This window comes from Saimiri boliviensis, chromosome 15, assembly GCF_048565385.1.
Source record: "Saimiri boliviensis isolate mSaiBol1 chromosome 15, mSaiBol1.pri, whole genome shotgun sequence".
NCBI classification, from domain to species: Eukaryota; Metazoa; Chordata; class Mammalia; order Primates; family Cebidae; genus Saimiri; species Saimiri boliviensis.
In genome coordinates, this window is record NC_133463.1 from 43,958,228 (window position 1) to 43,985,657 (window position 27,430).

At 38.9% G+C, this 27,430-nt stretch overlaps 2 protein-coding genes and 2 pseudogenes across 12 annotated transcripts in view; 3 read left to right on the top strand and 1 right to left on the bottom strand.

Moving 5' to 3' along the window:
- Positions 1-21,062, top strand: part of IMPA1 (inositol monophosphatase 1) — a 63,809-nt gene extending 42,747 nt beyond the window's left edge. For 3 of the 11 annotated variants that reach the window (XM_074386950.1, XM_074386949.1, XM_074386951.1), the window contains exons 12-14: positions 2,101-2,230; positions 8,980-9,028; positions 9,438-17,712. The gene's annotated coding sequence lies outside the window, so the exon portion shown is untranslated. Of the gene's footprint in view, positions 1-2,100; positions 2,231-8,979; positions 9,029-9,437; positions 17,713-18,319 lie in introns of those variants that run through there. The other 8 variants (XM_074386941.1, XM_074386942.1, XM_074386943.1 and 5 more) reach the window with 8 other exon arrangements.
- On the top strand, positions 9,441-21,062 carry LOC101051783 (magnesium transporter NIPA2-like; annotated as a pseudogene).
- Positions 21,063-21,113: 51 nt separating this feature from the next.
- On the bottom strand, positions 21,114-22,012 carry LOC101042332 (calponin-2 pseudogene; annotated as a pseudogene).
- Positions 21,150-27,430, top strand: part of FABP12 (fatty acid binding protein 12) — a 77,969-nt gene continuing 71,688 nt past the window's right edge. Inside the window, exon 1 of the mRNA XM_003940177.4 lies at positions 21,150-25,358. The gene's annotated coding sequence lies outside the window, so the exon portion shown is untranslated. The remainder of the gene's footprint in view (positions 25,359-27,430) is intronic.

The following is a 27,430-nucleotide window of genomic DNA, read 5'->3' on the forward strand; positions in this document are numbered from 1 at the left end:
AAGTAGCTGAGATTATAGGTGCCCACCACCACACCTGGCTAATTTTTGTATTTTTAGTAGAGATGGGGTTTTGCCATGTTAGTCAGTCTGGTCTTGAACTCTTGGCCTCAGATGATCCACCTGCCTTGGCCTCCCAAAGTGCTGGGTTTACAGGCATGAGTCACCGTGCCTGGCCTAAGATGCTCAGTTTTCAAACAGGGTTGTTGGGCATTCAGTTCAATAATAATTGCAAATAACTAAGTATGTGATCTGGCATGTAGGAACCACACAATGGTCATCATCTGATATTGCTTTAAATTTCACAGTCACAGGATTTTGAATTATTTTGTTCACTCACTGCTACATCCCAAGGGCATAGAGCTATGCCTGGCACATGGCAGGTATCCAATAAATATTTGTTGGCTGACTGACATTAAAGATGAAGAAAATCATGATGGCAGAAAAAGAGAACAACAGAGATGAAATTAAATCACAAGGAAAACTCATACACTGCTTGCTGGAGCCTTTGTAAATTGAACATAACAAAGTGTTCTTCTTCTCCTTCCCCTCCTTTATCTTCTTTTCACATTGTGGTCTCATTCTGTAGCCCAGGCTGGAGTGTAGTGAGGGATGGGATCATGGCTCACTGCAGTCTCAGCCTTCTGGGCTCAAGCAATCCTCTCGTCTCAGCCTCCCAATTAGCTGGGACTACTGGCATGTGCCACCACACCTCGTTACTTTTTAAATTTTTGGTATAGATAGGGGTCTCACTATATTGCCCAGACTGATCTGGAACTCCTAACCTCAAGTGATTCTCCTGCCTCAGCCTTGCAAAGTACTGAGATTACAGGCATAAGCCACCATGCTTTGCCTCAAAGTGTTACGTTTTTGGAGGAAACCTAAGCCCAAAACAGAATTAGTGCTTAGAGATTGAACTCAACTAGCCCTGAGTGACTCAAATACTTTCTTCTCCATTTCATCCACTAGAGGGATTATAGGTACGACTTAATACAAGACGGCCTTTCCCAAGCACAGCTGAAGCTGCTTTAAAATGATGTTGATGGAACCTAATGACCTACCCCTTACATTTTCGCTTAGACAGATGATTAAACTAAACAGTCTCAAATTTAAAAAAATAGTATCTAAAAGAAATTATCAAAATGTTATTCTTATAGTTCCTCAAACTTTGAATAGAATAATAAACATTAAAGAAATTACATCAATTTTATTTCATTAATAGTAAAAAAAAACCCTTTTAGAGTTTTGGTGCCCCCGTTAGAGTTCAGCATTTCTACGGAGCAGGAGACTGCACCACTACTTTTTTTTCCATTTTTTATTTTTATTTATTTATTTATTTTTGAGACGGCATCTTTCTCTGTCATCAGGCTGGAGTGCAGTGGCAAGATCTCAGCTCACTGCAACCTCCACCTCCCGGGTTCAAACGATTCTCCTGCCTCAGCCTCCCGAGTAGCTGGGATTACAGGCGTGCGCCATCACACCCAGCTATTTTTGTATTTTTAGTACAGACAGGGTTTCATCATGTTGACCAGGCTGGTCTCCATCTCTTGACCTCTTCATCCACCTGCCTTGGCCTCCCAAAGTGCTGGGATTACAGGCATGACCTACCGCGCCTGGCCCGCCCCCCCCCCCGCCTTTTTTTTTTTTTTTTTTTTTTTTGAGACGGAGTTTCGCTCTTGTTACCCAGGCTGGAGTGCAATGGTGCAATGGCGCGATCTCAGCTCACCACCTGCCTCCCAGGTTCAAGCGATTCTCCTGCCTCAGCCTCCTGAGCAGCTGGATTACAGGCATGCGCCACCGTGCCCAGTCAGCTGTACCACTCTTGAACATCACCCTCTTCTCAATCCTGCTGCGCTCCTGTGGCCTTCCTCTTCCCCGTCTCAGAGGCTTCCTCTGGGATGTCTTTCAGGCCTTGCAGTACAAAACAAATTCTTATTTCTCCTCTGTAAGAGAAACCTCTAGGATGAAACAGCTGCATAAAAAATGTTAAGGAAGTGGGGGGAAAGTTCTCACTCTATCCTGAGCCTTACACAAAAGGAAGAATAAGATAAAATTTTAATATCTTTACAAATTATTCTACTGAAGTCTCTTGCCTCACCACAGCTTCCTTTCTGGAAACACTGAGAAATACAGGCAGAAAGACCTGGTATTTTCAAGGAGACAACTGGGCAAAGTGGACATAAGCCAGATTATGTGCCCAGGGTGCAGCTGAAATGAGTTTACAGAACTTTGGGTAAGTATATTTGTAATTAAAACCTGAAAATTTGCAAACATGTTAAATGTCTCCTCCTAACTTTAGTATCACTAGGGACTTGGGGAGGTATGTTTCGAAGGTGGCTTAGCAGTGGTATATTTGTTTCGGCGTCTGATAGGACTCTGCAGGAGCTGACAGCTGTTGACCAGTAAGGTCAAAATGCACCAATATCAGGTCAATTGTCAGGCTTTTCTCTTTCTGGCAAAGTACAAGGTGAAAAGTATGTTCTGCACATTATTTTAAAAAATGTTTAAACCAGTATGTTTATATCTGCCTTCCCTCAGAAGGACACTCAATTTTCCTTTGTAAAATAACTTTTATGAATCCACTGTTACTTTTTTTTTTTTTTTTCATTGAGTCAAAAAAAGAATAAATGGCAATGAAATAGGCATTTCTGTATTTTAAGAATGGAAACCCATCTTCAGGTCACTGCTGAAGGAAATATGATTAAAGCTTTGACTTTACATCATCAAAGAAGCATCTCAAGAAATTTTCCTTTCAAACATTTATTTGTTGAAGTCATTTTGTTTATATCCCAGCTCAAGATAACTCAGTTAAAATGTGCTTAGGAACAAAATAATGAGTAATATTAACATATTTGAGGACATTACACCAGTAACATGCCAGCAAGAGTATATTTTTCCATTTGAAAGAAGCTTAGCAGGTGCCAAAGAAGAATAAAAAATTAATTGCCTCAAAATGACATTTGTTTTAAGGGAATCATTATGTCATTATGTGATGATTTTATTTAGATCATATTTGTCAATCTAAACATTTAAGTTGTGCCTGAAAAAAATTGAGAAATAAAAAAGTCCAGAACACTTACATATTTTTAGTTTGAAACTTGTTTCTGGAGATTCTTTTTCACTATTTTAGTTAGTGGATCTTTTTTTTTTTTTTTTTTTTTTTTTTTTTAGATAGAGTCTCGCACTGTTGCCCAGGCTGGAGTGCAGTGGTGGGATCTCGGCTCACCGCAACCTCTGCCTCTTGGGTTCAAGCAATTCTGCCTCGGCCTCCCAAGTAGCTGGGAGTACAGGCGTCCACCACCACACCCAGCTAATTTTTTTGTATTTTTAGTAGAGACAGGGTTTCACCATGTTGGCCAGGATAGTCTCGGTCTCCTGACCTTGTGATCCGCCTGCCTTGGCCTCCCAAAGTGCTGGGATTATGGGGTGGATCTTTAATTATTTAAACTATAAGATACCCCCTCTTTAGTCAGGCAGTTGCTTTATTCCCTGCTATAAGAGAAGGAAAGAGTAAAATTAAAGGTATGAGTCGACTGAGATAACATTGCTTTCTTTTGACTTTCACTGGGGAATACTGTAGACTGAAAGAAAGAGTTCTTCTCCTGCTAAATATTTTACATCCTTAAAAATGAAATGGTGACTGGTCACCAAAACAGAAACTTGAATTGAATAAATGTGTCAGACTCTGTATTGAATATTAAATAATTATTTTGTCTCATGCAAATACTCATTTATATTCTGTGTAAACTGCTGTAACTTGCTATGTATTTTCTATTGTTTATTTCCCAAAAGCCTACAAACTACTTGAAATTAGGACTTTAGCCTCCTTTTCTATAAGCATGGAATGATTACTGTAGGACTAGAATATAAATTATGCTCAATAATTACTTGTTGGATTATGTTTTTAATACTGTAAGCCAATATTTTCCCAAATACGTTCTGTTGAGAATTAGGCTTTCTAGACAGAGGCTTGTAAAACATTAGGTCCATGGTCAAATAAATTTGAACTACCGGGTGTATTTTTTCTTCATTCAACGAACATTTATTTCGCTTTGACAGTCTAGGGTCTTGTTGGGTGCTAGATTGGTCTTTGCAGAAACAAGAGAGTATGGCAGAGAAACAAAGAAAGGCCATCGGGAAAAGTGACATCTGCTGCTAGTGTAATAGTGTGAAAATAAATCATATGTTATTGTAATAAAATGTATTTTTTCTGGATTTATCATATTTCTCATTTAAAATTTTTTAAATTTTTATGGATATATAGTATATATACATGTATAGGTACATGAAATGTTTTGATTTATGCATATAATGCATAATAATCACATCAGTGTAAGTGGGACATTTATTACCTCATTTATTATTTCTTTGTGTTAAGAACATTCCAGTGATACACTTTTAGTTATTTGAAAATGTCCTATAAATTACTGTTGACTGCAGCAACCCTGTTGTGCTATCAAATATGAGATCTTATTCATTCTATCAAAGTGTATTTTTGTACCATTAACCACCCCCACTCCCCCTGCCTCTCCTCTACCTTTCCCAGCCATCATTCTGCTATCTCCATGAGTTCAATTATTGTAATTATTAGCGCCCACAAATGAATAAGAACATATGAAGTTTGTCTTTCTGTGCCTGGCTTATTTCACTTAACATAATGTCCTCCAGTTCCACCCATGTCCTCCAGTTCTTGCAAATGACAGGATCTCATTCTTTTTTATGTCAGAATCATACTCCATTGTGTATATGTACTGCATTTTCTTTATCCATTTGTCTGTTGATGGACATATAGTTTGCTTCCAAATCTTGGCTATTATGCTGTGATAAACATAAGAGTGAAGATACTGCTTCAATATGCTGATTTCCTCTTTGGGATATATGTCTAGCAGTTAGAATGCTGGATCATTTGGTAGCTCTATTTTAGTGTTTTGAGGAAGCTCCATACCGTTCTCCATAATGGCTATATTAATAATGTACATTCCCACCAACACTGTACAGGGTTGCCTTTTCTTCACATCCTTGCTAACATTTGTTATTGCCTGTCTTTTCTATACAAGCCATTATATAACTGGGGTAAGATGGTGTCCTGGGTTGGAGTGCAATGGCTCAATTTCGGTTCACTGCAAACTCCACCTCCTGGATTCAAGTGATTCTCCTGTCTCAGCCTCTGGAGTAGCTGAGATTAAAGGCGCCCACCATGATGCATGGCTAATTTTTTGTATTTTTAGTAGAGACAGGGTTTCACTAGGTTGATCAGGCTGGTCTCTAACTCCTGATCTCAGGCGATCTACCCACCTTGGCCTCCCAAAGTGCTAGGATTACAAGCATGAGCCACTGCAGCCAGCCACAAATAACACCTTATAATCCATTATTTTAAGCTGATGATAACATAACTCTAATTGCAAAAACAGCCAAACTAACAAACAAGCAAAGAGAAAATTAATAAAAACTCTACACTTTATCTCCCCACTTTTTAAGCTTTTTATTTTCTATTTCTATTGTATTATAATGTATATGTCTTGAGAAGTTTCTGTACTTATTATTTTTGATGGGTTAATGTTTTTGTCTTCCTGCTCAGCATATGAGTAGTTTACACACAACAATTAGTGTTATGATATTTTCTAGTTGTCTGTGTATTTCCTTTTACCATTTAATTAGGTACCTTCAATGATTTATTTCTTGTTAATATCCTTTTCTTTCATAATGAAGAACTCCCTTTAGCATTTCTTGTAGGACATGCTTAGTATTGGTGAAATCACTCAGCTTTCATTTGTCTGAAAAAGGCTTTATTTCTTTTTTATGTTTGAAGGATATTTTTGTTGGATATAATTTTCTAGGATAAGTTTTTTTCCTTCAGCACTTTACATATGTCATGGTACTCTCACCAGGACTGCAAAGTTTTAACTGAGAAGTCTATTACCAGATGTATTGGAGCTCCATTGTATGTTATTTGTTTCTTTTCTCTTACTGCTTTTTGGATCCTTTACTTATTGGTCACCACTGGGAATTTGATTATTAAATGCCTTCGGGCAGTCTTACTTAGCTTAAATCTGCTTGGTGTTCTGTAACTTTATTGTACTTTATTGTTGATACTTCTCTCTAGGTTTAAAACGTTTTCTGTTATTAACTCTTTGAGTAAACTTTCTACCCTGATCTCTCTACCTCCTCTTTAAGGCTAATAACTCTTAGTTTTGCACTTTTGAGGGTATTTTCTAGATCTTGCAGGCATGCTTCTTTTTTATTTCTTTTTCTATCTCCTCTGCCTGTGTATTTTCAAATAGCCTGTCTTCAACCTCAATAATTCTTCCTTCTACTTCATTCATTTTGCTGTTGACTCTAACACATTCTTCAGTTTGTCACTTGCCTGTGTTTGAAATTGTATCAAAATAAAGATCATTTACAAAATCACATCTAGACAACTAAATTAAAAACAGTTAAGTTTGCCATCCTATGTGAGAAGCTGGAAAGAGAACATTAGAGAAAATTTTTTTTTTTTTTTGAGACGGAGTTTCGCTCTTGTTACCCAGGCTGGAGTGCAATGGCGCGATCTCGGCTCACCGCAACCTCCACCTCCTGGGTTCAGGCAGTTCTCCTGCCTCAGCCTCCTGAGTAGCTGGGATTACAGGCACGTGCCACCATGCCCAGCTAATTTTTTGTATTTTTAGTAGGGACGGGGTTTCATCATGTTGACCAGGATGGTCTCGATTTCTTGACCTCACGATCCACCCGCCTCGGCCTCCCAAAGTGCTGGGATTACAGGCTTGAGCCACCGCGCCCGGCCTGAATCTCTCCCAATTTTATCTCCCAAAACAGATCCTTGACTCTCTTAACTTCTCCAGCAGCAAAACTTCCCTCTTTAGGTTTCAGCCAATCATCAGGTCTCCTCCACAATACTGCATCCTGAATATAAATCTCCTAACCATCTACTCACACCCACTTTCTGCCTGTCTGTTCAGTAGCCACAATGCAGTGACACCTCAAGTGTCTTCCATCGAAGTGTTATCCCGGAGGTCCTGTAAGGAATGATCCCCACTACCTCCCCAGCTTTATCCCTCCTGATTCCCTTGCTCTCTGAGCTGTCACACTTAGGCCCTTCAGTTAGTCTTCATGTACCAGGCATCCTGCAATTGAGTGAGTCCATGCCTTTTCACTTGTTCTTTTCATCTTGGTTTAATTCTATCTTTAGGGAAACCTGACCTGATGCCGAAGTCTAGGTGAAAACTCCTCTGTTAGATGCTCCTCATTGCCCTTCTTCTCCTTGGCCTTTATTATTACAGTTATGTTTGCATGTGGTCTGTGCATTTTTTATTTAATATGAGTATCCTTCTGGATAGTAAGTGTGAATGGGACCTGGTTTTCCTCCCTGTGGTGCAGTGTATAGCATGTAATAGGTACTCAGCAAACAGCGATTGAAGGGTGAAACACTTAGTGACTTCTGAGTGCAGAATCCCTAGAAGAAAGGGTAGCTTTTGAAACAGGCCCTGAAGAATTGGTCAGAGTGACAGTAGTGCTGTTAGAAGGTTGGGGTATGAGTGGCTTAAGCCATTTCTGGCAGGAAAGCAGGTGCAGCTTGAGAACATCTAGTTCTGTTAAGACTAGCGGAGCATAATGGGGATCAGAATGAAAAAACAAGTTTGATAACAATTCTTGAAGATCTCTCAGAAGTTACTTATATGACTCAGAGAGTGGCCTCCTTTAAAAAAAAATGTTAATGTTTTTATCAAGAAGAAAAAGCAACAAGCAGAAACTCACTGTATATGGCCTTTGCCCTCCTTTCCTCTCCTGTCCCTTTTCCTATAATGTGAGCCCAAGACAGGGATTTCTAAGTATCTTCAAGACAGATCTCTGTATTAGCTATTCTCAGTTGTAAAGGAGACAAAACTAGGGTTCTTTGTAATAAGTCCACATTTTTGGAATTTGACAGCTTAAAAAGCTTCACTGTGCTAGGAATAAAGTGTGATCAAGCTACTGATGAATTATTCTAGTCTTCAGAAGTCAGTGGAAAGCTGGACACTTCAGAACACAAATAAGTGTTGTTGTTTTTCCTCCTCTCTGATCTCAGAGCAATACATTTCATTTTTCCTTTTTTATTATTCTTGTGGTCCTGGAATTTTCTTTTCTCAGAATCCCATAATAGAAAGAACAGTGGAATTTAAAATCGGTTCAAATGCTTACCGTGTTATTTCTCTCTATCATCTTGGGTAAAAAAGTTCTCATCTCTAAGCCTTAAGTTCTTGATCTTTACAATCCTATTAAAAAATAAATCTCCTGTGTAGAACACGTGCCTGTCTGGCATTTAGTTAGAACATGTGCCTCTAGCTCCGTCCCTTCAAAGTTTCTTTTATTTCAGTATTCCCAGTGTTCTTTCATTTTCCCTTTATCTTTCGCCCAGACATTTACCTATCTTTAAAAATGTTTCTTACGTCCTTTTTCTCAGTTTCCTAAACCAGTGTTTTGTTGTTGTCGTTTTTGCCTCAATTCCCTTTATTTCACATAGCTATGCAAATTGTGAGGTCCAGGGATATGATTGCAAACAATTAAGGTTTAATTTACATGAATAAGCTTTCTTCCTCATGAATATAGTATGTGTCACATCTCACTTGGTCTAATACACACAAAATTCCCACCCTATCTGGCACAGATACACTCAACATGCAACATTAACTACAATTTCCATTTTATTTTTCTCTAGAGAATAGTCCGTCTTCAGTCTTGAAGGACTCAGCTCCTTACATGGGTTTGGTGGGGGTCGTGGGGCAGCACCGCAGGTCAAATCGGGTGGGGTGTTGGGTCCTTGTGGGCTTCATGAGATCCATTCCTGACTACTTTGCTGTGAATTGCACAACTCACAGTCATGTAGCTTCACATACAGTTCTGTAAGCACATAGGCATGGAAGACACACGCTTCAGAAATGTCCCTGAATGCTGCGGCCTCCACTATGTTTCCAATGAGGAATTTCTTTTTTTTTCTTTTTTTTCCAGTGTCATGTGATACTACCAATGATGAATTTCTTAATGGCCTTGTCCTTGGGTATGTATCAGGCACAGTTCATGTCGCGAATAGACTGCATGAGGCCTCGGCCCTTTTTTGGCACGAACTTGTTTCCTCTTTTCTTTGTCGTCCTGGAGGCACGGACCGGAGAGCGTGTTTTGTTTTTTAATGTGTTATGATATAAACGCATTTGGAGACAATTTAATAGAATTTGTTTTTGTTTATTTCTGCATTAGCAGTGAAGTAACCAGGTAAAAAAAATGTTCTTTAATTGGTCTAGGAGTAAATCTTGGGGAAAAAAATTGAACTCTGGAATAGGGCAGAGGGATAAATTCAGAATGAAAGTCTGTTGCTAATTAAGATTTTTTTTGGTGAAAAAACTATTCTATAATTAAGACTTTTAGAGAATTCTAACTACTTTGTGCTAATATGTGTTAAATATTTTCAGAAGATGGCTGATCCTTGGCAGAAATGCTTGGATTATGCAGTAACCCTAGCAAGACAAGCTGGAGAGGTATGAATTAAAACTTTGTCAGCCATAATGTGATGTGTGTGAACAGTGTGTGGTTGCCTTATTAAATAAAATATGTATTTTGATCAGTCTACATTTGTTTTCCTTTTACTAAACACTTTACAGTGAGTACTTGAATTTTATATCATTAAATTTCTTGTGATGGCAGTTATGCAGCTAAAATGGCACATTAGATAATATAATTCTGTACCTAAAAGGTCACAATTATTGAAGGCTTATGTTATAGACATTTCTGTAAGAAATTCTTTAAGAATCTCTTTAAGGAATGTCATTTAAAGTCAAACTGAATGTTTTAAACCATTTTTGTGTTTTATCTTTTGTTCGATTTAAAATTACTTATGCTTTTCTATTTGCCTTCTAAAAATCCTTTTTAGATAGTTTGTGATGCTCTTAAAACTGAAATGAATGTTTTGCTGAAAAGTTCTCTAGTTAATCTGGTAACTGCTACTGACCAAAAAGTTGAAAAAATGTTTATCTCTTCCATAAAGGAAAAGTATCCATCTCACAGGTATTTCTTATTTTCATTTCAAATGATAAAATGAAATCTAAGTTGGAGTCACTTCTACTAGGCAAATATTTTGATTTTAGACACAGAAATTGACTTTAGTTAGTTTAAGCTGAAAAGGGATTTATGAGAGATTTATGTTGAGGGTGTGGGCTCCTTGGGCCAGAACCATGGGCGGGAGGAGGAGTATCTGGAGAAGACACAGGAGCCATGGCTTAGGAGGCCACTGGTAGCCTCTGACTCTGATGGTTTGAATACTTTCTAACTTACCTTGTATCTTTGCCTCATTAGTTTAAGATTACAAATCCTGTTATAGATCTATAGGAATACTTGTGATTTTTGCACGTTGATTTTGTATCCTGAAACTTTGCTGTAGTTGCTTATCATCTTAAGGAGATTCTGGGTCGAGACAATGGGGTCTCCTAAATATACAAACATGTCGTCTGCAAATAGACAACCATGGCATGTTGTCTATATAACAACCTATATAACAATCCTGCACGATCTGCACATGTACCCCAGAACTTAAGGTATAATGACAAAAAAAAAGATTACAAATCCTAGGCAGGAGTATGCGGTTTCTAAGCTTAGGTGCTTTTCGCATGCTCCAGCTGACAGGAAGTAGAAAAAAGGAGTATTTGGATTCCTTCAGAGCAAAAGGAATGGTTGAGTGCTGGGAAGCTAACGAGACAAACGTGTGCTGTTGGCTTGATTTAAAAGTTCAAATTCGTTCTCTGTATCGTAAACTTCTTTATATGGTAGAGTAGCAGTAGCTCTAGAAAGTCTGAGAGAAAATCCTGAAATTAGGGCTCTTTTACAGGCACAGAAATTTAACAGAAACATTATTTTCATTCTAAACTGTTAGCACTGTAATTCTGAACTTCTTCCTAGTCATGTTATTGGCCATTCCTGGTATTTTTAGCTGTTGAGAAGAAAAAGTGTTTAAAGCCGTGGCTAAGTATTTTTCTTCCAAATAAAAAAGATTTAGAGCTAAGAGAAAAAGAGATAAACGAACATGATGATAGTTATTATTAAGACAGTTCAGTTTTAAATGAAGAAAAATAATATAAAATAAAATAGGAAAGAAAAAAAACTAGTGAACTCTAGCACCATTTATGGAATTTCCATAAGATTTAATTAGAAACGAGTTACCAAGTGTAGTTCACACTCAAGGCAAAGGGTATTGGGTCTGCCTCTTGATGGGAGTAGTATTAGAGAGTGTCTGGACCTATTTTTAAAATCATGGCATTTCCTTAATGATTTCTCATCTGCTGCAAATCCTCTTGTCTAGGGTGTGTGTGTGTGCATATGCACAAGTGTGTGCCATTACGTACTCCAGTGTTACATTTTAGAATTTGTTTGTTTGTTTGTTTAGAGACAGAGTCTTGCTCTGTCACCCAGGTTGGTGTGCAGCGGCATGATCTCAGCTCACTGCAACCTCCGCCTCCTGGGTTCAATCAATTCTCCCGTCTCAGCCTCCCAAGTAGCTGGGGCTACTGGTGCCCACCACCACACCCAGCTAATTTTTGTATTTTTAGTAGAGACGGGGTTTCACCATATTGATCAGGCTGGTCTTGAACTCCTGACCTCAGGTAATTCCCCTTCGCCTCAGCCTCTCAAAGTGCTGAGATTATAGGCATGAGCCACCGTGCCTAGCCACATTTTAAAATTTTTGAATTCTGTAATTTTTCACATGACTTTGCTCTCAGTGAAATAAAATAAAGCTTTCCCCTCACTGTTATCCTTTTATCAGGCTTTATAGGGACAAAGAAGCAACAATAGAAAAGTAGGGTGCAGACTTTTATTATATTTTATACAAAACTGTGTAGCTAAGGAAATGTCATGGTTTGGAAATTGTTGTTAATAGAATAGGAGTGTGTCCTTCTTGCTTTTAGTTTCATTGGTGAGGAATCCGTGGCAGCCAGGGAGAAAAGTGCCTTAACCCTTAACCGACAACCCCACATGGATCATTGACCCTATTGATGGAAGAACTAACTTTGTACATAGGTATGCTTTAAACATTTTAATATAATTGCTGTTTGTATATTACCTGGATAGCCCTTTAGAGTACTCTGTGCAGGAACATACACATTTTAGAGAATTATGTACTTTGTTTATGCATCTTGATTCTAACAAATGGTATCTAAAGTGAATAGAGCGAAATGTATTATGCAGATTTCTCATCAGATATGGAGGTGAAGAAATAATGATGGTGTGACCTTTTCTTGAGGAGCAGAGTACACTGTTCACCTTCTTTTCTTACTCTTGAAGCCATGTAGAAATGGAAGCAAACAGCCTTGCTTCTTTGAGATCGATGAAGAAACTAATGAGTCACTATTGAAGTCAGTATTGCTGTCAATATAGAATGAGTTCAGTCCAAGAGAGAAAACAGGGTTAAAAATTGGAGAGGTGTTAGGATCAACAGACTTGGACTTGCATTTTGTGTTTTTTAATTGACTTTGCGACTTTGACTTTGGTCAAGTTAGTTAATCTTTTTAAGCCTCAGTTTTAAAAAAATTTATAAAATAGCCATATTAATGTTACCTATCTAATAGAACTGTTTATTGATGGGACTCTGTGAGTGGTCCATTCATGTAAGGACTTAGTAAGTTCTTAGCACAGAGTAAGTATAGGCCTGGCACAGAGTAAGTACATGATATCACTAGAAGAAAGCCTGATGGAATTGCCCATGTAAGTTAAAATGAGTAGCCAACTATGGTGGGATTCCATATATATGTTACTTTTCAATTTTCTTTTGTTTTTCTTTTTTTATTTAAGACAGGGTCACACTCTGTCATCCAGGCTGGAGTGCAGTGGCAAGGTCATGGCTCACTGTGGCCTCAAACTCCTGGGCTAAAAGGATGCTCCCACCTTAGCCTCCCAAGTAGCTGGAACTACAGGCACAAGCAACCACACCAAGCTAGTTTATTTACTTATTTTTGTAGAGATGGAGTCTCACTATGTTGCCCAGGCTGGTCTCAAACCCCTGGCCTCAAGCAATTCTCCCATCTTGGCTTCCCAAAGTGCTGGGATTACAGGCTTGGGCCACTATACCTGGCCTATCAGTGTTACTTTTGAAGTTGCCATGAAGTTGTACGCATCTGTACTATGTACAGAATCATTAAAATCTATAAAGTTTTATAGACTTTAGAACATGTATATGATAGCGTTGTATCTTTTAAATGTGGAAGGATGCTTATGATATATTGTAATGTAAGAGGAGAAGATTGTATGAAACAGTGTGTATAGTTTGATCCTGTTTTTGTTAAAATAAAAACTCTCACATATTTAGAGGTTTTTATTTTTAGTAGTTATGTTGACCCTATTTTGCCTTGATCTTGACTCTCTAGGAAGAAAGACATTTCAACATATGTATTCAAACTGTCATGCAACCATAAAAATAATGGTGAACAGTTTACTTTTCAGATGTGATGTTCCAGGTGTGGTATTGGAGTAGAGACAAGTAACAGCAATTCTGTACAATGCAGAACCTGTGTCTACCAAGGCTCCAGGCTGCAGGAAAAATGATGAAAATGGACTCATCTTAACAATTCACTCGTTTCTTAAATTTACTTTTACTTTTCGAACAGATATTTTCACATAGTCATTAGCTTATGGCACTTGATATTCAAAAGATAGGAAATGGCATACAGTAGAAGGTACCCTTGCCACTTCTGCCCCCAGTTTCTCAGGATCCATCTCTTAGGTGGCCATTGCTATCTGTTTCTTATGAATCCTTTCAGAGATGTTTCACGTCTGTAGGAGTATCTTGTGTGAATGCATGTATGTACATATAATATGTTCCCTTCCTTCCTATTTACACGAAGAGTTGTGTACAATATACACCGTTCTGCATCTTAGATATTGTGGAGAAGAGGGATCAGACTGTTTACAGAAAGTTTGAGTACTTACATTATGAAAAGATGCATTTTAGTGACTATATTAACAATGACTTCTATCTTGGTAAATTTGCGTTTTGCCTTTTTTAAGATTTCCTTTTGTAGCTGTTTCGATTGACTTTGTTGTAAATAAGAAGGTATGTTGTTTTAAATGCATAGTTGATTAAATGCCTTGCTTTCATTTTCTGAGAAAGAGTAAATGTATCTCCATAATAAATTCAGTTTGGCTTTATTTTCAATTCATATAACTGCATTATTTGGAATATAAGCTACAGGCCTGTAAAAATGTTCATGATGCATTTCCCTTGAAGAAAATTTAATGTCTTCTGAGAAGCAGGGGTTGTAAGGAGAAAAGGCACACAAGTAACTGAAAGGCAGTTCAGTATTTAGCCACCATTATATGTACCATAGAGTCAGATGGGATAGGAGTTTACATGTGATCTAAAATGCTTCATGGAAAAGGTGGGATTTAAGTTGGGAAGGCTGTAATAGGCATTAGTGAAAAGAGCCCTTTAAAGACCAAGAATTAGCAAGGGCGAATGCATGGTTTGAAAATAGAAAGTGTATTATGAAATTGACACATTATTGAATACTTGTGTCAAAAGCCCAGTAGAGTAAAATCCATAGCTATTGCAGTTCCTTGCTGTTTGACTGTTTGTTTGGTTAAACAGTAAAGATGTTTGCTATTATCTTACATCCCTGTCTTCAGGGGAATTTTTGATAGGTTTGATCAACCTATACAGAAAATGCTAAATAAATTTCTGAAAATAAAACACAAATTGGTAGAAATAGAGGCTTAGCCTGAGGGTCGTATTAATTGTGAGAATGTCCAAAAGGAGCTAAGTGAGTATTCAGTATGTAATCAGCCCTGGGCTGTGTGCTGGCCCTGCCATTGAAGTCACAGCTCAGTACAAAGTTGAATGTGTGAACAGGTAAAGATGATATGTGGAGGAACCATGACAAAAAATATTGTGGGACCACAGGATGTCACCAATTCTATAGAGAGTGGGTTGGGAAAATCTTTATAACAGAAGGGGTCTTAGAAGTTGGGCATGTGAGTTGACCCTTAGAAAATTGGGGCTTTGCCAAATGGGGGAAAATAAAAAGGAAAATAAAAAAGAAAAGTCTTCTAATTTGAAGAGCAGCTTGGAGAAGTTGAAGACCATGACATGTGTGGGGAACGGTGAGATGTTCGTGGAGAGGGAAGCACCACAAGTGGCCGGGGCAGGGGTGACTTTGGCCTCACTGTGAGGCACAGTGGCCAGTCCGTGCAAGAAATTTTAGCTTTAGTTTCTTGGTAAAACAGAACCAGTAGAGGTTTTGAATTTGAAAATGAGAGGTAATTCTAGCAATGTAGGGATTATACTGGGTGATTCTGAACAAAGCAGAGGCAGTGAGAAGAGCAAGGAAATGCCAAAATTGGGATTTTTTTTTTTTTTTTTTTTGACTCAGTCTTGCTCTTCTCTGCCAGACTGGAGTGCAATGGTGCAATCTTGGCTCACTGCAACCTCCGCCTCCTGGGTTCAAGTGATTCTCCTGCCTCAGCCTCCTGAATAGCTGGAATTACAGGCACCTGCCACCATGCCCAGCTAAATTTTGTATTTTTAGTAGAGACAGGGTTTCACCGTGTTGGCTAGGTTGGTCTCAAACTCCTGACCTCAGGTGATCTGCCCGCCTCAGCCTCCCAAAGTGCTGGGATTACAGGTGTGAGCCACAGTGTCCAGCCTGGGATGTGTTTTTACGATTAAATTTGAAGGAGATTTGTGGGGAAACAATGAGAGGTGATCAGGCAATGAGTGATTTTGACCTCCTTGATAGAAATTCTGCAAGGCTAGGTTCTAGAGCATATGTTTTTATCTATGATTATGGGGTTGATGGGAGCCAAAATTATTGTGAGTTGCATTTGTGGACTGGAAAGACCAACCTGTATGAATATGGAGACTTATAAGGGAAATGGAAGCGATGAGAGAAGGAAGACAATCCTGAGGTACCTGACTTTTAAGGGTGAGGCAGAGAAGGAGGTTCTAAAATAGTGACTCTGAGATGATCTGGTGAATGAGGTAGAACAGAAAGAGTAATTTTGGAAACATGCAGGTACTGAATTAAATACTAAATAAGTGTTGATGATGGTCAGCAGTCTCCAATTCTTCAGACAATACATTTGGTCAGGAAAGTTCATTAATAGCTTCTGTGAGACTTTCAGAAGAATAAGTGATCAGGGCAGAAGCCAAATTGTAATGTATTAAGAGGAGCATAGGAGACGCAGTGTAGACTAATCGTTGGCAGTAAAGGTAAAAGGAAGGAATAACATTTTGAAGGTTTTGTAAGGGAGGCAGAAACTTGGTGAGAAGATATGAGAAGAAAAATCCAAGAGAAGAGCGATTAGTTGATGGAACAGTTTTTCAGAGACAATAAGAGAGGGTAGAAATCCTCACACAGGACATGTGTTCACCTTAGAAAATAGAAAAGCTCTGTCTTCTTCTGGAGCAGAGGGAGAGAATGAATGCTATTAAGTCTGGACATAAATGAGGTGAGAGTAAAGGGTTCCAGATCCGATGACCTCTTTCTCTGATTAGGTTGGAAAGCATCCTACAGTATAGCCATTTCAATCTATTATTCCTAGTGTTTCTTATTACTGTCTTAGAACAATTCACTGATTTAACAGTAAAAAATACTCAGATTTGGTAAAGGAAACTTGTTTTTATCCTGCAGATAGAATTTGGAGTTGTAGACAGTTGTGTGGAAGATAAGATGTACACTGCCAGGAGAAGAAAAGGTGCCTTTTGTAATAGTCAAAAACTACAGGTTTCACAACAAGAAGGTAGGTTTATTCCCCAATTTTTAGTGCAATTGATACTGTATACTCTTATTGTTGTTTTAATGTTTACCTATGGAATTCCCTATTTGTTAAGTGATTCATAAGCTGTGTTTATTTTCTCTTGGTTCTGCTATTTCAACTTCAGTTTTGAATGTGGAGTGGAAATAGGGAAAGCAAATGTAATTGAGCAAACACTTCAGGCTCAGCATTGGATTTGGTGATAGAGATAGGAAGATGATTAAGACTGGCTTCCTACCCTTGTGGTGGTCATGGTTTATGTGTTAGCAATCATAGCTAAAATTAATTGTAAAATTCCTCTGATATGATGCCATTGCGACAAATTACTGAAAAGTAATTTGGGGCCAGGTGCAGTGGCTCATGCCTGTAATCTCAACACTTTGGGAGGCTGAGGAGGGTGGATCATGAGGTCGGGAGTTTGATACCAGACTGACAACATGGAGAAACCCATCTCTACTAAAAATACAAAATTAGCTGGGTGTGGTGGTGCCTGTGTATAATCCCAGCTACTTGGGAGGCTGAGGCGGGAGAATCTCTTGAACCCAGGAGGTGGAGGTTGCGGTGAGCCGAGATCATGCCATTGCCCTCCAGCCTGGACAACAAGAGCAAAACTCCATCTCTAAATAAATAAATAAATTCTAAAAAAGTAATTTGGGGAAAAAAGTCAATTAAAGCTGGAATCACTTAAAATGATACACATACATTTTCTATGAGCTGGATGATTGGCATTTGAAGTCTTCTTCCTCTGTGACAGCTGTTGACCTTTAGGAGAAAGCTCAGGCTAAATTAGTGTGGAGAGTTTATTCGGGCCAAGGCTGAGGTTTGCAACCCAGGACGCACTTCTAGGTTGCCTTGGAGAGTGCCACGGAGAACTAAAGAGAGGCTCAAGTTTTTTTTTTTTTTTTTTTTTTTTTTTTTTTTTTTTTTTTTTTTTTTTTTTTTTTTTTATGAGAGGGCGTTTTGCTCTTGTTACCCAGGCTGGAGTGCAATGGCGCGATCTCGGCTCACCGCAACCTCCGCCTCCTGGGTTCAGGCAATTCTCCTGCCTCAGCCTCCTGAGTAGCTGGGATTACAGGCACGCGCCACCATGCCCAGCTAATTTTTTGTATTTTTGGTAGAGACGGGGTTTCACCATGTTGACCAGGATGGTCTCGATCTCTTGACCTCGTGATCCACCCACCTCGGCCTCCCAAAGTGCTGGGATTACAGGCTTGAGCCACCGCGCCCGGCCGAGAGGCTCAAGTTTTTAAAGAAAAAAGGATAAATCAGAAGAAAAGGTGATTTCTAATGTTTTTTGGGAGTTACTTTGGTTTACTGATATCACATGAATTAGTGATTTGCTGTACATTGTTGAACTATAGAGCATATGGTCTTTTATGGTTACTTGGCATCAGTTAATCTAGAGCCTGCATAGTAAGTGGCTTCAAGAGGCAATTATTTCGCTCAAGGGGAGTGAGACTGACTGCTAGTATAATTTAAATGCCTTTCTGAGCCTGGTAATTTTAAGGGGCTGGCATTCCACAAATAAAAATGTTTTTTTTTTTCTTCTTTCTCACAGCTGATTGAAGTTTCAAGTTACCTTTCTTCCATAAACTACATCCAACATTTTTCACTGTTTCCACTTTTGAGATTCCAAGTGCAGCAAGAACTTAAAGATACTTGCAAAGCAATCTGAGTTCACAATCTTCCTAGATTTTTATTTAATTTTTCTCCTCAATCACTTCATTTGAGAGCAGATTTTTAGGTTGTTTTCTTTTTATTGAATTCTAAGGCCTCAAAGATTGGATGAGGCATCCTTGTTCTTGAGATGTTAACATGTGAGAAAATATGCATCTTAGAACTGAAGGAGGCAGGGCCAGAGGTCCTGGAGCAGATTCTCTTTGGCGCTCCTGCTGGCAGGAGGAAGCTGCACGAGGCTGTCACAGGGAATGCTCGCACCTCCCACCAGATGACCAGCGCTGGGCCGGGCAGTCTGTGTGCGCGTGTGAGCCATGGTACCCAGTGCCAGATCGTGGAAAGGAAGCTGGGAGGCTGGCCTGTGGACTGGGGTGAGGTCACTGCTCTTTCCTTTCAGGCTGGAGCTACTCTGCCAGGGCTTAAAATTTTAAATGGCAAGAAAGGGTTAGTATTTATGAGAAAAGAGAGAGTAAATCATACCTAGCCTCCTCCAGTCTTTTTTTTTTTTTCCTAAGGGACCAAATTAAACTTACACAACCTTCCAGCTGTGATTGTCCTTCAGTTATAGAGAGTGAGAGCAGAGCTGGACCGTGTCTGACATAGAGAAGCAACTCATTCCTTTAAGGACATTCACACTGATGTCCTATTTTCAGACTATTTGAAAATTGCATAATTCTGCCTCCAGTACTGGCAGTTTCTCTGTTCTGTGATCGATGCGATTCACAGGAACATTTTAGGTAACAAAATGAGGCAGGGGTGTGGAAATACGACTTTTATACTGGTCTGGGATTGGCTATGAGTGCCAACATTTTCATTGAAGGAAGTTTGATTTGGGGCAGGAAAAAAGGATTCTGCAATTTGCCATAGAAGGCTCTAGGAGAGCAGGTCAAGGTGGCCACATAAATCCTAAAGAATGACTGTAGTAGGCTGGACTGCTGTCAGTGGGAGCTGCCGAGGTGGCCAATTTACCTGCTTGTGGGTTTGCACCGGCCATGCTGGTGACTTCACCAAGACCTCTCGGCATCCTAGTAAGTGCCATTCTTTCTTCATACTTTCTAAAAACAGAATCTTTATGGGAAAATTGGGTGTTTGGTAAGTATTTGAGGATCTACAGTTATGATCACTCATCCTCCAAACAAAGAGGATATTGAAACTAAATATCTCACCAGCGAGGTGATCCAGGTTTTGTGGACTTTGCAACATTTGTGATCATTATGGCCGTGAAATCTCCACCATGGACAACAATCTTGTGTACGTAACAGTCTGCTCTGTCATCGGCACATTTTCAGTCTCCTGGGTTAAGAGCCTAGGCCATGCTATCAGAGAGCTGTTTGCTGGAAAGCCTGCACTGCCACATTCCCTGGCCTGTATTTTGCTGCTAAGCCTCATCATTTGTGCAAACACATAGATTAGTTACCTAAATTGGACCCTGGATATATTGAACACTTCCATCATTACTCCATTGTATTACATATTCTTTACAACATCTGTTTTTCAAGTTGTTCAGCTATTTATTTTTCTTACAGAGGTTTTATTGCATTTGGTCCACAGTTGCATGTCACATTGTTTCATGGAGCAGGGCACCTGGGTGGAGGGCCCTGTAAAGTACTTGGTGGGGCATGTAGAAGGCAGAGATGGAACAGTATGGCTGGTCAGGCCCAGAAGGGGAGAAAGAGGGCTGGGGGATCCTTAAAACCTACTGAGAGGCTGGGTATGGTGACTCATAGCTGAAATGTCAGCACTTGGGGAGGCCAAGGCTGGTGGATCACATGAGGCCAGGAATTCGAGACCAGCCTGGCCATCATGGTGAAATCCGTCTCTACTAAAAATACAAAAATTAGCAAGGCGTGGTAGAGCACCTGCAGTCCCAGATACTTGGAGGGTGAGGCAGGAGAATCCCTTGAACCCAGGAGGTAAAGGTGCAGTGAGCCAAGATGACTCCACTGCACTCCAGCCTGGGCAACAACAACTAAAAAAACCTACTAAGGCTACTGTGGGGAGTGCTTAGCATGGAGACAAGGTCAGGCTTAGCCCCAAAATCTTGGAATTCCACTTCCTTGCAGAGGCCTCACTTTCCCCACTGGGCCCCAGGGCAGGTCTGAGGGTCTGAGATCTGTTGGTCTGAGGGAAATCCAGCCACTTGGGAGCTGAGATATCTAGCATCGTGGCCAGGCCCCCTTTCCCAGGAGACTCATTTCCCAGCACCCTCTCCACTGTCCCCACCCCATTCCTCCAGGAAAAAAAAAAAAGTGTATATTTCTTTTGTTAATACTTCCTGAAACGTTTTCAGGTACAGAAACCACGAACTGGTCTAGTGACAAAAGGAGGGAGAGGCAAGGCAACCAAAAACCTCTGGGGACCATTTACCTCCAAGCCCAGGTCTTTTCTCTCCAGCTCAGCTCAGCCCACAGCCTGGACGTGCCAGCAGGAACCCTCACCCTACACAGATCGGGATATGACCTTGACCCCTTCCCCCATAGCCCGGTGGCTCAGTCCTGCGAAGGACCAAGGCAGGGGGTAAAAAAGCCCTGCTGCCTGATCCCACGATGCCACTCACATACCCTCGGCTGATTGGCAGCACTGTACAAGTTAAGGAAAAAAAAAAAGGTGAAAACACAGAAAAATCCCAAAACCCAGACGGGGAGATCATGTGAGGAGAGAGCATGCTGGGAACCTCAGTAGCCAGCCTCCTCCTGGTAGTAAGATGGATATTCAGGGACTTCCCTTGGGCCTGGACAGTCGCTGTGGCCCAAGGGAGCCCCATTGGCCTCCATGTTTTGTAGGCACTACTTGCCATCCTGTACCTGCCAGCCCAGGCCGAAGACCTGGCCACTCTGGTTGGTGCTTTGCATGTAGCCCATCTGCAGGGACATGGAGGAGTTGTCACACTTGTCAGTTTCCAGCTTGGTGTCACAGATGTGCCACCACATCCCAGGAGCCATCATGCCCACCTGGCTGGCACACTTATTTGTTCCTATCTGGAGGCTGATGGTGGAGTGGTCCATGGGGGACAGGGTGTGGTTTGTGGGGTTGTAGAGCTGCCTCCTCATACCTTATGCAGTCATGCCTGACTGGCTGGCACATTTGTTGGTTCCCATCTGCAGCCCAACGACACACTGGCGGGCCTTCATGGTAGCATCATTGAAGTTCTACTTCTGCTTTTCCAAGTACTTGACGGCGATGTCTACCACACTCTGCAGCCCCTTAGTCTTGGCCTTCCCTGACAGGGCAAGAAGAGACATCTCACCTGCATCATGTGCCCACCTTCAAACAGGTCAATGGGGTTCATGCCGTAGCTGACCATGGCCTTGATGAAGTTGGAGAGGTTTTCTAGCTGGTGCCAGTTCTGCACGGAGTGATTGATCTTGGGGACTGAGCCCAGCTGTAGCTTGTTAATGAGTATGTATAAGATAATCCTGTCCTTGAGGCCCTTCTGGAAGTCAGGACCCATGGAGAGGCTGGCGAGTCCCTCGATCCAACTGCGGAGCTCTGCCTCCTTCTGGGGGTCATATTTGTACAGGAACCAGTTATTGACCTTGGCTGAGGGGCTCTTGTTGAATTGCCTGGAGTTCATCAGGACTGGATGGTTAGATGGTTAGGAGTGGCAAGATATGCCCATTGATGATGTCATTGTTACTTTTGAGTGGCTTTACAATAATTGTGGCGATATTGTTGCATGCTTTTAAAGGTGTCAGCTTTAGTCTAGCAAGTCTGCCTGTGTCTCTTTGAAAGACAAAAAAGCAATGAATGGCAATCTCTTTAATATGTAAGAAGTTCTTAATAATGAAAAATCTTAACCTGTGGAATCAAACAACACACTAGTGAAAATATCTCCTGAAGAAATGGAATTCTGACAGCTTTTTAAGAAAGATGTAATTAAAAGGTTAACCTATAATTAAACTGAATTTGAATATCAGAATGTGTCTGAAAAAGTACTGTTCTCAAATAATGATATTTAAAGACAATCTTCTTAAAGGTTTCACTAATTTGAACTAAGAAATTACTTTTTAAAAATTTAAATGATGGTAGCTCACTAAGCTGACCTCAGTGCATGACTAATTTCTATTAACATTGTATTATTGTAGAGGTATTTTACATTTTGAATTCTTCTCCAAAATCTAAAACTGTCTAAAATGACAGTTTTAAGTCTATGGAAATGCTTTATTTTTTCATTGGTGATGAAAATCTGAAATGTACATTTATTTGTCATCCCCACTCCATTAATCCTCACCATATCAGGCTTTTTGACTTAAAAAAAGAAAAACAAAATTATGCTGTGATTTACCTTACCTATTATAATAAAATATAATCTGCATTCTATTTTATATAAAAATTATAATAGAATATATATTTATATATCAATATAATCTATATAAATAGGTAAGGTAAATCACAGGATAATAGAAATATATATGAATCAAAGGAATGTGATAGCTTTCATAGAAACAACTCTTTTCCTTTGCATAATCATTCTTCACTTTACAAGTATTAAATTATATAACTATTAAAAGTAGTACAACAAAAAGAATAAAATAGCTAGGAATACAGCTGTCAAGGGAAGTGAAGGACCTCTTCAAGGAGAACTACAAACCACTGCTCAAGGAAATCAGAGAGGACACAAACAAGTGGAAAAACATTCCATGCTTATGGATAGGAAGAATCAATATAATTAAAATGACCATACTGCCCAAAGTAATTTATAGATTTGATGCTATTCCCATTAAACTACCATTGACATTTTTCACAGATTTGGAAGAAACTATTTAAAAATTCACATGGAACCAAAAAAGGGCTCATATAGCCAAGACGATCCTAAACAAAAATAATAAAGCTAGAGGCATTATGCTGCTGGTCTTCAAATTATACTACAAGTCTACAATAACCCAAACGATATGGTACTGGTACAAAAACAGACACATAGACCAATGGAACAGAATAGAGAACTCAGAACTAAGACTGCACATCTACAACCAGCTGATCTTCAACAACTCTGACAAAAACAAGCAACGGGGAAATGATTCCCTATTTAATAAAAGCTGGGCAAACTGGCTAGCCATATGTAGAAAATTGAAGCTAGACCCCTTATACCTTATACAAAAATTAACTCCAGATGGATTAAAGACAAATGTAAAACCCAAAACTAAAAATCCTAGAAGAAAACCTAGGCAATATCATTCAGGACAAGGCAGAGGCAAAGATTTCATGACAAAATCGCCAAAAGCAATTGCAACAGAAGCAAAATGAGATCTAATTAAACTAAAGAGCTTCTGCACAGCAAAAGAAACTATCATCAGAGCGAACAGGCAACCTACAGAGTAGAAGAAAATTTTTGCAATCTATCCATCTGAAAAAGGTCTAATATTCAGCATCTACAAGGAACTTAAACAAATTTACAAGAAAAAAAAACAACCCCATGAAAAAGTGGGAAAAGGCCAGAGACACTTCTCAAAAAAGACTTTCATGAGGCCTATAAACATGTGAAAAAAATCACATCACTATTAAAGAAATGCAAATTAAAACCACAATGAAATACCATTCATACTAGTCAGAATGGCAATTATTAAAAAGTCAAGAAATAACAGATGCTGGCAAGGTTGTGGAGAAATAAGAATGCTTTTACATTGTTGGTGGGAATGTAAATTAGTTCAACCATTGTAGAAGACAGTGTGATGATTCCTCAATGATCTAGAACCAGAAATACCATTTGACCCTGCAATCCCATTACTGGATATATACTCAAAGGAATATAAATTATTCTATTAAAAAGATACATGCACGTCTATGTTCACTGCAGCACTATTCACCATAGCCAAGACATGGAATCAACTCAAATGCCCTTCAATGATAGACTGAATAAAGAAAATGTGGTACATATACACTATGGAATACTATGCAGGCATAAAAAGGACTGAGATCATGTCCTTTGTAGGGACATGGATAGAACTGGAAGCCATTATCCTCAGCAAGCTTACGCAGGAACAGAAAACCAAACATCACATGTTCTCACTTGTAAATGGGAGCTGAACAATGAGAACACAAGGACACAGGGAGGGAAACAGCACACACTGTCAGAGGGTGAGGTGGGGGGAGGAAGAGCATTAGGAAAAATAGTTAATGCATGCTGGGCTTAATAACCTAGATGATGGATTGATAGGTGCAGCAAACCACCATGGCACACATTTACCGATGTAACAAACGTTCGCATCCTGCACATGTACTCTGGAACTTAAAATTAAGTTTAATTTTAAAAAGTGGTACAACAGTTACAAAATGCTCAGGACAAACACACCTGGTGAACATACATCTTGTCTGACGGGAGAAGGTGAAGCATGGGGTGCTGAGTGTGTCCTGAGCTTCAGCCAGGATGTTTCAGAGGAAAATCGAAAAGCCCTGGATAGTATGTCTGCCTTGTAAATGGGTATCAGAGAGGAGCTACCATGTAATTTTGACTTTTGTTTTCTTTCAAATCTACATATAAATTTCCCATTGAATTTAGTTTCTAACTTCTACTTTTTTTGTGTTTAAGATATTTGCTTGTTTCTCACTATACGTATCATGCCTGCAGGCAAATTGGTTATATTCTGTACCTTTGGGGGAATGGTCTAAGGAGCTGAACTCTTTTTGATGCTTATAAAGAGCTGACTTGGAAATAATAAGTGTATCAGTTTTAATATTTAAAAACTTAGAAATGAATTTGATAAAACTAGGAAGAGGGATAAAAATGTTCTATTTTCTTCTGAATAAAAGTGTCATTTTTAAAAGAATTCTAATTATTAAAATCTAGTGATTATTTAAAACATTTCACTTTTAGATATTACCAAATCACTCTTGGTGACCGAGCTGGGCCACTGCAGAACCCCAGAAATTATAAGAACTATTCTTTCCAATATGGAAAAACTTTCTTGCATTTCCATCCATGGGTAAGTTCTTTTCATTTTCCACCTAAAGTTCTAGATCATTTAACATTTTAAAATAATACATATTCGTTTAGAAATGAAATATTTATTAATAGAAATGAGATTAGTACCATAATTCTAACTTTGTAATGTAGTTTTGAAATGTTGTCTTTGAAAATAATTTCAAACTTAAAAAAGTTATAGAAATAAAATAGTACAAAGAACAATTGACTTTTTTTCTTGATTTGCCTATTGTGAATATTTTACTCCATTTGCTTTATCATTTATTCTTTCTTGTCCTCTCTTTACATGTGTGTGAGTGATGTACACAGACATTTTTTTCTCCTAATCATTTTTAGAGTATGGTATATATACCATGGCTCTTTAAGAATAGGAATTTATTTATTTTTTATTTATGAGATGGAGTTTTGCTCTTGTTGCCCAGGCTGGAGCGCAATTACATGATCTTGGCTCATTGCAACCCCCACCTCCTGGGTTCAAGAAATTTTTTTTCTATAACAACAGTACAATTGACTTCACAAACTTACTTTTTGTCTTATCTGCCATCCATATTCAGTCTTGTCAGTTTTGTCAGTAGATCTAATAATGTCTTTTGTAACATTTGCCTTCCACAGGTGTAGGATTCAGTTTAAGGTCAGCATTACATTTAGATGTCATGTCTCTCTAGTCCTCTTTAATCTGGAACATTTCCATAACCTAAGAAATTACTCATTTCCTTTAAGTTTTCAAATTATTTGCATAGAGGTCTGCAAGGTAGAATTTTATAAACAATTTCTGGCTTCTCCCTATCAATAATTATTTCCCTCTTGCCACTTCTTATTTTGTGTATTTGTGCTTTTTTTCTTTGTTCATGTTTTTAGTCTTGTTATCTAGCGGTTCATCGGTTTTATTTTTTCAAAGACCCAGGATTTTTATTTATGTACTGTTTTTCTCTTTTCTGCCTTATTATTTTCATCCTTGTGCTTTCTTTTTGTTCATTTTGTTTTCTTTTTTCCCTTTTGTAGAAAATTTTAGGTTTTAGGCTATGAAATGTTATCTGATCACTGCTTTTAATGTCTTCCATACATTCAGATATTTATTGTTTTCATTATGATAAGTATATTTCATGACTTCTGTAATTGGTTGTAGTTCCTCTATCACCCAAGAGTTGAATTCTTAAATTTTCACAAAAAGAGGTGGTCTTAGTCTGTTTTCTGATTCTTATAACAGAATACCTGAAACTGGATAATGTGTAAAGAAAAAGAATTTATTTCTGAGAAGTTGAAGGTCGAGGGGCTGCATTAGGTAAGGGCCTTCTTGCTGGTGACATTAGGTAAGGGCCTTCTTGCTGGTGAGGACTCTTTGTAGAGTTCTGAGGTAGCACAGGACATCACATGGCAGGAGGGCAGAGTGTGGGTGCTCAGGTCTCTCTTCCTGTTCTTATAAAGCTGTATTCCCATGATAACTCAATGAACTACTAATTCATGAATAGATTAATCCATTCACAAAGGCAAAGCCCATGTAACCCAACCTTCTCTTAAAGGCCCCACATCTCAATACTGCTACTGGAGATTAAGTTTCAACATAAACTTTGGAGGATATAAACAGTCAAACCATAGCATTCACCCCTGACTCCAGAACTCATGTCTTCTCACATACAAATTTATTCATTCCATTACCACGATCCTAAAGTCCTAACTAATAGTTTTACAAGAATATCTTAGAATTGCTTGTTCTGTATCAATTTTCTATTTAATGTGTAGATACACATCTTCTTTACTTATGGAAAATTTTATTGAGATATAGTTTTAAATATTACTGTACTTCGGTTATCATTTTCTTCTTCAGAGAGACCAGTAAAAATATTCCATCTCCTTGTGTCTTCCTGATTTCCTCTAAGTTTTTTTTTACGTCTGTTCCCCTCTGGGCACCTTGTAATTTATTCTTCATTTTCTTCCCATTTCTTTACTGAGTTCACTTATCTTTTTTTTTTAATTTAATTTTTAGGTTCATTTCTGCTTTTAGTGTCTGTATTTCTGATTTAAGAATTTTTTTTCATATTCACAACTACAAGTATTTGTTTGAGGATATTTAAC